The sequence below is a fragment of the Talpa occidentalis genome, unplaced genomic scaffold, assembly GCF_014898055.3.
Source record: "Talpa occidentalis isolate TD23 unplaced genomic scaffold, MPIMG_talOcc4v2.1 talOcc4.8, whole genome shotgun sequence".
NCBI lineage: Eukaryota > Metazoa > Chordata > Mammalia > Eulipotyphla > Talpidae > Talpa > Talpa occidentalis.
In genome coordinates this window covers 61,507,276-61,517,331 of record NW_023605194.1, presented here as the reverse complement: position 1 = coordinate 61,517,331, position 10,056 = coordinate 61,507,276, and positions in this window count along the sequence as shown.

Here is a 10,056-nt window from a genome sequence, read left to right as displayed (position 1 = left end):
TGGGAGTGGCGGTTACTTTTCCCCCTTGTTTCTTTGTCTTTAGAGCTTCACTTTGTTCACTGGACACAAAGTTAGACTCATAGACATGACTCTCAACCAACTCATGCTAGCCAACAACCTGACAATTTTCCAAACCAATTTTTTGTAGATGGTGATTAAAATGATTTGGCGTATCCTACACCATATTTTAATGCTAAGTAGGGTCAAACGAGTAACTACTGCCACTGTCAAATTTAGATTACAAAATTATTAATGTGCATGGAGCAAAGATGCAGGAGAACCAGGGGCATCCAGAATGCTACTTAGCTTGAGGCATTTGAGCTCACCAGTAACTGAGCATTAGAGACCATACTTTCCCCAACTTCCTCATGATCCCTGTGCCAAGGATCCTCAGGTAACCGGTGAAAGGATGAATCTGTCTCGCCCGAGATCCAGACATCTCCAGCATAGATGCAGCTTCTAGCATTCCCGAAGTAGTAGCACCTTGCAGAACATGATCAAACTATTCCTTTTATGCCTAATGGCCAAATCTTAGGTAGGTTAGAATTTATTCCTAACATCACCTTAGCTCACCTTGAAGCTGTGAACTCATCATTTTTCCTGCTATCTCATTTGTCTATTGGTAAAAAGAGAGGAATGAATATTTGAAATGATCAAATAATAATTGTGCTTTGCATGGACATTTCCCAATGAAAGGAGCAGCATACTTACCAGAGTTATACAGTTTGTATTATGATTCCATGTATATCTCACTGCAGCCCTAAGAGTAAGGCATTACATATTATATCCTCTGTTTATGGCCATGAAAAATGAGGTTCAGAGAAATTAACTGATTTGCCCAAAGGTATCAGAAGATGTGAACTATGGGGTCAGGGTTCAAACCTGACTTAAAAATAAAACTGTTCTTTCCACAAGTCAAATTAAATTTTATTGAATAGAATCAAGAATGCATATCCTAAACATTTAACTTCAGTGTCCAAAGTCCACTGGTAACGTATGCCTAAAAGTCTCTCTTATAGGAACTAGCATCATTGTCACAGTAAACATGTATAAACTACACTTTATGTCCCACCAAGAATAATGGCAATAATGTTTGGCATTTTAAGATCTCTTCCAACTTCTCAAAGTACTACTCATCTTTATTGAGTTTTTTTTTTCTCCTAGAAAATCTGTGATTCCTCAGAGAATCACAGAGGGTTTGCCTAGTCAATTATAATGTTTCCTGAGTTTTCATCCAATGAAATTTCTCCAAGAAGGTGGCTATGTGATTCAGTTATTTTATTGGATTTTCTTTTTAGATAAAATAATAAGTATTGTAACAAACCAAAAAGGAGAGATCAGTTTTTGAGTTTAATCAGCTATTTTTTGAGAACCTAATTTTTTTGAGAACCTTTGAACTCAAAGGTTCCTCCACTACAATCTTACCATATTGATGCTGTAATTGTTGTATAATCTTCCATTCCAGACTATGGAAATGATTTCAAAGATATCACTGAAGGACTGATATTAGTCAGGAAGTCAGGAAATACAATCTTTCCAATTTGTAGCAGAGGCTGTTCATCCATGCCTACATGCTCTGGCTAGCTATGGGCCCTCAGTCTGAATATTTACAATCTATGCTCCCAGAATTCCTTGGCACAGACTGAGCTTGGTATGTTCCCAGTTTGTCACCCACTTGACATAGTATCTGCTCATCCTAGTGCACAAAATCTGTGAGCCAAACCTGCCCCAGCCAGCTGCCCATTAACTTCCTCTGAGCAAGTTGTGTATGTTGTGGTCTCTAAGGATGACTTTATAAGATCTTTAAATTGGGAGTGAAGTCTCTGCACACACATTGCTCCCTGATATGAATGCAGCAGATAGTCCATAATCCTTCCTGACAATGTAAGAGTGTCTCTTGGGTTCTGTCCTAAAATTGTTTTACAGTCATTTAACTTACACTCACATCACATCAATTTTGACATGATAATGTGATTTGCATTGATTTGAAGTTGCTATCAGGATGAGCTCATAACCATGTCAAAGCCTCTGTTAAGTAAATAAAGAACTGATGTTGAACGTGGGGAATGATGGAAAATGGAAAAATCACAGAAAGAGACCAGAAACAATACCAGCTCAGTAGGGAAATTTTAGACATCAAACTTTTTTTTTAACACAAAATACCAAAGGTCACTACTCTCCCACACCAAATACACAGACAATTTTTAAAAACAAATCCATTTTAGTCTGAGTCTTGAAACACATCTAAAATATGTGATTTTGCAAAGAAGAGACTGGGATAATTTTAATATTGTTAGCTATTAAAAATGAGGAAGGATCGCTTTGGGATGTCAGAGGAGTGGGGAGTGGGTGGTGAATGGTTGCTTTGCCTTTCTATATCCTCATCTGGAATGTGGATGTCAACCAACACAAAGTGGTTGACAGCTAATAACTTAACCCTCAAGTGCAAAATTCTGGAATTATATTCATTTGCAGGCCTGAGGTGCCACCAGAGGGGCAAAGCAGGCTCCCAAATGTCACATTGTGCTTGTTTGTAAAGGACATGGTGCTCAATTGAGACCAACGGAGCACCCCATACCTCACCAAGATGCAACGTCTCTATTTATTTTGGCAAGAGTTCAATCAGGGGGTGAGTTTGGCCAAAACTGGATGGAATCAGCATGGAAAAGTCCCTTCCCCCATATCATCAGGACTGAAGAAGGCGGAAGGAGACGGAAGATTTTCAGGCTGAGTTCCCGCCGACCTTAACTGAAATAACTTGCTCTCTTTCACATCTGCAGCTGTGTCCTCCTCAGGGAGTTGTCCAACTAAATGTGATTTTAAACATCTGTCAGCTAAATCAGAGCTCCAAATTTAGCACTCGGGAACATTATGTGGATTTGTGATGCTCGCTGGAGAACACTGAATCCATAAACCAAGCTCACATGAGACAGCCGGGTGGTACTCTGGTTGGTAATTTCATCTGTGACACATTTAATTTGCCTGCACATTTATGTACATTATGTAAAGGAAAAGAGTGACCATTTCCCTGCAAACGACTTTCTGAATTGCTTCAAGATCAATAGCCAGAAGGGAAAGTCTTTACTCCGGGAACACTGACCATATTCCTATCCAATCATTTGCCTGAAATTAAAAGAAATCCCTGCAGGCTGGTTTTGTCTGAATTCTCTGAAACTCTGCTCTCCGCCCCAGCAAGCTCCCGCATGATCCAGCTATCACGTTGTTCCAATGTACCCATCCCTGAGGAAGAGAAGTTCTGCTTGTGACATGGATTCCCTGATGCCATCTTCCAAGACGTGAGAGCACAGAAGAATCATCACGTGGCTCTTTCCTTCTATTGGACTGATATTTCTGAAGAATGTTCTGCTGTGTTGAGTTCCGCCACTGGCTTCACTCAAAGACCCCCTCTTTGCTGAGGCAACACTCCTGAATGATTGGCTAGTAATCCTTATTGTATATTCTATCAGTTCCTGAGATCATGGTGTCCTTGAGGGGAAGCCTTGGGGGAAATAGCCTTGCGATTCAGTCTGGGTTTCTGATCCATGATTTATTACAGTAAACTAAAGCTTGTAAATTTGCTTACTTAGGTTAGTACAAAAGCTTACAGGCTCCAGAGTCCATTTGTGCACTAAGCTTTCCCTAGCAACTCAGGCAGGGTAAGTTACCCCTTCCCCGAGCTCCCAGGAGAGTCAGTGTGGGTCTCTCATCTGGTATTAATGTGTGGTGCTGTTAGGAAGTGTCTTCAAATGCCACTGTGATCTCTAAGGAGGCAGAGAGAGGATCTGATTTGTTCTATATGCTTAAGATTAGGCCAGGTCCATAGACTGTGGCCATTTTAGATATAGTGAATAAATGCACAAGGGACCAATACTACTCTGAGCTGCTTAAGAATATATGACCCAGAGGCAAAGGAAAGGTGGTTCAGGCATGTGGTTGATGGTAGGAGGACAATCCTTAGAAAGGTACCATGTAAAATCTACGAATGTATCAGGCCTGTATGCAGGGAATTGACTCACATAGATTTTCCTTGCTGTCAGAGAAAAGGCAGTCCTTTCAGAGGTCCCACGTCCCATCTAAATGGAGTTGTATGAGGGCACTGAACAGCCAGGATCTTCTGCTGTCTCTTTTCTGGCATCTGATATCAAAGTGCTTAAAATTTATTCCTGGAAGGAAGGCATGATGATTCTGCCTTCTATTCATCCGTTGTCTGGGATGACACACTTACCTTGGGATGCCTCATAAGTTAATACTGAATATTGTAGCATCAGGTAGATTAGAGTTCAAATCCCAGTTCATCATTCACTAGGGTATATTATCCTGGGAAAATTACTAAACTTTCCTGAGCTAGCTCATTATATAGCAGAAGGGATTAAACAAGCCAGTGTAAATAAAGTACTGGCTCATGGCTAAAATTCAGTGTGGTCAGTATTATCATCATTACTATAATTAATTTGGACTCTTGTTTGCAAGTGATAAGCATGAGCTGAAGCTGGTTTAAGCAAAAACTACAGGTGTGTCTCACAGAAATCAAGAGCAGGAATGTCCCTGGGCCTCAGGGAGGTATTGTCACCTCTGTCCTTCTCCGCACATGCTCTCTGGACTGCCTCTTTTCTCAGGTCCACATCATTGTTGAAGAAAACTTAACCCTTGAGTTGACAAGTTGTAGGTTCTGCTCCCTAAAAGTGACCAATGCAAGTCTTTTGCCTGACTTCGATATCACATTTCTAGAGAAAAGACTCAAATTGATTCATCTTGAATCTGGTGCTTGTCCTGCCATTCAGCTGTGGCATGCCTTAGGTGAGAGCTGGAGGTTATGACTTTGGGTGACAGAGGTCACAACTTTTACAATGGCCTACCACTGGGGCCCACTGCGTTGGTGGGGAGACTGGTGGAAAGGAAGTATGGGAGGGGAAAATCATTGAGATTTGGGTAGATACTGCAAAAGATACCCTCATACCACTATGAGGATGAAAACAGGACATTTAGAAATGTCCTTCTGTATAGAAAAAAGCAAATATTGCATATATATTAAATCATAACAGCAGTAACTTATAAGAGTAAAGATTTATGTGAAACACAAAGATATTGCTTTTATGTTACAGTGATGATTTGTCAATGCCCTCTGATTTAATAACAAAGATTTGCTTAATGTGGAGAGGTCCTTCAAGGATTAACTACCTTTGGGTCTTTGCCATCTAGCACCTTAGTAAGGATTAGCTGACAACTGGCTGAGACCCAGGCCCCCGGGGGACACACCAGGCCTGGAGGAGAAGAGATTGGGAACAGAAAAGGGCCAAGGGCACTGGAAACCAGTAAGTGGTTCTTGTTCCTCACAGTATGTGGATTTTAAGACCTTCTCTTTCTGGAAAGGCAGAAACCTGATTTAGAATTCTGAAGCTTCCATCATAATTTTCACAGAAACTGAGCGAATCCCAAACTGGAGACAGTTTAACTACCAGAAAATTATTTTGGCAATGAAAAGGCACTGAAATACTGTTAAAGGGCACCACACAGATTTCAGGGCAAGACTGGTACCAACTTCCAAAGGTTCTGCAAACATCCTATAGAAACATTTTTATAGAAACAAATACTACCAAGCCTTCCCTCAGCTCCCCCTCCCCCCACAGCCTCCAGGCACATCTGACACCCTGTCCCTGGTTCCCACCCCTGAATGCAGTGAGGATAACCCAGAAAAAGTCTTTCCATTTGAGCTTTGGCACCCTCCTGCTTCCAGCCTGCGTGTCAATGTGCAGCTTCTAGTATTCCCCTCAGGGATTGGGTAGGACAGATGGTCACTGTCATTTAAAGCCAAAGACTTATGAAGCAACTTTGAGAGCATTGTGGGAGCTTAACTCCTACCCTAGAGACAGACCCTTGAGACTTTGGCCTGGACAGTGATCGAGGCTCTGAAATGCAGTGGGTAAATCATATCCACAATCCTGACTGCAGAGTAGAAACTGTTTTTGAAATTGTTCAAGTTGGCCGCCCTGAGACGTTGCCCAAATGTTTCCTTAAACACTGCTTTTATCTTCAGCAAAGCTATATAAGGCCAAAGTTCCAGAAAAATTCACTGCAATCTAAGACTTTGAGTGAGTGTCCAAGGCCCAGACATTGGAAGATTCAGAGTACTGGCACTTGAGATCCTTCCTTTCTGCTCCCATGACTATTGTCTCCATTGAAACACTTAACATCACCAACTTGTACAATTTCTGCAGTGTTTATCCAGAGCTTCAGGTTCCTGTGTCCTATGGAGTGTAGACCCATAAAATTATCTATATAAGCTGCTTACAAAATAACCATTCATTCATGAAAGTAGTTGAGTAATTTGTACCTATCACATGCCCCCCAATGCAAAGGGAGCTGAGTACAAAACCCTGCATAAGACTCAGCCCCACCTCCAGGGACCTACAGACCAGGAAGGGGAAAAGAAACCTAACGAGGCAAAGGAAGTACAAGATAAGTGCTCACAGGATTAAGAAAGGATATTTGGTGCAGCTGAGAGAAACTTAACAGCACCTTGAAGTGTCAGAGAAGGTTTCCTAGAGCAATGACTGGATCAGCAGTGTCCTAATGGAAGTCAAGGGCCAGGGCAGGTGAAGATGGGGCCCTCCAGCCCATGCTCTCTGTCCCACCACCTATCGTGAAACCTTGCTGCGAGCTGAGTTTGCAAAAGCAGAACAAGCCTTATGTCTCTGGGAGAGTTAGATGGTATGACGTGCTGGATACCCAGAAATGAAAACAAAGGCTTTCCTTCTTCCAGAAATTGTTCAAATCTGACCTTTTGATTGGCAGCTCTCAGAACAGTTCGTCAGGTTGATCTGAATAGCTTGTTAAATATGTCGAGTGCCTGCTGTGTGCCAAGGAGTAGGGACACTCCCTGGGGATAAACAAAATATGAGACAGAAAAGAAAGAGAGATGGAGCAGAGGCTGGGGGCCGTAGAAAGAGGGAAGGGAGAGGTTCTTGGGCAATCTAGGTGGGCCAGCCGCAGCTACTGGTGTAACCTAATTGGCTGGTTTTATTTTTTAAAGATTTATTTATTTAGGCATAAAAGAGCTGAGATATAGGCCAAAGATGTGGGGGGTGAGAGGATTCACCAGACAGAGTGGAGAGCAGCACAGGCAGATCTACTGAAATACACTGCTGAGGAGAGCAGTGGGTGAGACAGGAGAGGTCTGCTGCACCATGTGGGTAGCTCTCTGGCCAGGGATCGAACTCGTGCTGCAGTGGCTGCTGATAGCTTCGTAGTGCTGAGACTTAACTCCTTGCGCCAGCAGGGAGGCCCCAACTGGCTGATTTTTATCTGCTGACTGTTGACTAGCAACTTATCTCCGTTGAGAAAAAGAGGAATGGATACACCGTGAAGAAGGGATTCTATTCAGTATAATAAAGTGTTTTCTTGACAATTGTTACATTCTTCAAATATGGGGTAAATGCCCTGCCTGTGTGGTGCACCATTGGAAGAGGCTTTGTAGGCAAGAAAAGAAAAAGCTTAGATGACCCACTTAGATTTCTCACAGGCCTGTGACCGAGATTTGACAAACTGAAATATGGAGTGAAGGAATCTTCAAAAGTGTTCAGGATATAAGTTGCATGAGCATCCAGCTAACACAAGAATTAAGTCCCAAGAAGATGTCAAATGCCAAATGTGTTTTCCCAGCCTGTGGGTGCTACGTATGTGTCCGTGTGTGTCTGATTGTGTGTCCATGTGTGCGTGATAGTGTTTGTAGTCTGACTTCCAAAGGCTGTCAGATCACTGTCCTTCTAGTTGAACTTAGAAATAGCAGTTATTTGACAAGGTAAATGAAGAAGCACTATATGGAGAGGAGACTTGAAGTTAGGGATAGCAGTTAGTTGACAAGATAAAGAAGCAATAGGTAAAAAATATTGCCTTGAGAAAGTAAAAGGAGTTTCCTTTTAAAGCTTGGGCATAGAAAAAGGTCAGTGCAAGTTATGTGGCACTGAGATTCTTTGGGTTTTTTAAAATTTACTACTTTTATTAAATTAGAATAGATTAGTTATAGGAATAAAAAGTTTTTTTATTTTAGCAGTAATTGTATTTGATTACCAATATATAATAAGGTGATTGCAGGGGGCCTTGATGCCCCAGCCATCTAAGACACTGGCAAGCAGCTAAGAAAAAGGGCCTCACACCGTGGGGCCTAAGCTCAAAGAGCCTCACACTGTGGGGCTGAAGATTTAACATCCCTTTGATTTAAAAAAAAAAAAAAAAAAAAAAACAAAAGTAAAGGGAAGAGATGTCCATCTGGTAGTTGCACAACCACTGAAAACATTCTTTGGAACCCTTGTTTCTAGAATTGTAGAGCTGGGGGGTTCATAGAAATGAAATGAGAGCCTGCTTATTAGGATGCTTAGCATATGCGTGGCATATTTATCAATGAAAATAAAAGTAAAATAACTGTTTCAAGTTTCTCCTTTTAAGGAAACTGAGGGACAGTTTCAATGAATTGTTTGAAGTTTTGTGGCTGTTCATTCTTTCATGTGTATTCAGAGAAATATTCCTGAAAGTCGTGCTAGACATGCAGGGTTTTGGTAAAGCCCATTTCTAGAAAACAGTTATCTGGATACTCAGTCCAATGCTCTACTCTTATATTCTGGAATTTACCTTTAAGAGTCTAAGTTAGAGGCCGCAGCCTGCCTGTCAGCTGCCGGAAGGGCAGTGCAATCATGGAAGAGTGATCATATCTCAGGAGAGCAATTTGTAGCTGCTCCTTAAACATGCAAGCGTTTTGATCAATGGGAAAATATGGAGGAAATATTTTAACTTCAGAAGATAAAACTGTTGTGAATTTCAGGTTTGTAGATTTTAAAAACGATCCAGGTTGGCAGAATGAAGCAATTTCAACAAGTTCAATTGCAGTTTGCTATATTATCCTATTAGATTATTGTCTTTTTTGTTATGTTAAAGAGCCTAATCAGTTCATGTATGTGTCTCTTTCATAAATTATATTTTTAGTCTGATGATCTCAAGCTATTGAAGTTTGGGTTAATGAAGCTATCCGTGGCTCATTCCCAGGGAATTCTAAATCCGAGGACACCGATGAGTGGGCCCAGCCAAATTCAGCTGGAATTGGTTTGGCTCGCAGAGTGTTGGCCCACACAAGAGTTTTTAATTTTTTTAATTACTTCACAACATTTAAAAATCAGGAGATCATTATATAAAATTCAAGAGCTAGCTTTTCCTACCAAATAAGAAGTTTGTGAAATTCAGAGACACATGGTCACTGACTGACAGCAGGAATCATCCAGGATGCATACAGGATGGCAAACACTCACCACAGTCAACCTCACCCCCTGCCATCCTCGGACCTGCCTGCTTCTCTCATTTACATGCTAGGATCTGCTGGCATTTGAGTTCATGGTCTTTGTTTTATATCAGGGGTTGGTCAAAATCTTTACAAAGCTATGTGGAAACTTTCAACCAATTTTCTCTAAGTATTGAGTACTGTAGGTTAAATGATTATCAGGCTTTTCTGCTCTCCCACCATTAGGGTTGATGATGGATCCCTGCGGTCCTGAATGCATGCTGATGGCGGGCACCTGGAGTAGAGTGTGGGCATACATAGGTGAGTTCACCTGAGATGGGGCTTATAAGGGCAGCAGTGCAGAACAGAACACAGAACGAGCAGAGCAGAAAAGAGAGAACGAGACCATGAGAGAACACCAGAGAGCCCAGAAAGAGTGAAGATTCGCCACGGGCCCTGCACCCCTGCCTGCCGTGTACCTGATAAAATCCCAAATAAAGTCTGAAAAAGTCACCAAGAGCTCCAGAACTCCTCCTTCACCCATCTGCTTGTGTCAGAGAGATCCTGCACTGTGCCTTCCTGCCACTACAAGTACAAAAATGGTTTTGGTGATCAGTAGGATTAGAGAGAAATATGCACTGATTCACTGTACATATGTCACATCTTCCATGTCCCAGGTGGGTGCTAAGAAAGGAGGATACTGAGACAAATAAGGCTCAGCCCTGCCAGCTCCCCACAGTCTAGTGAGGAAGAGAGACATGCATGGGATTTGAATAGTTTACCCAAATGCT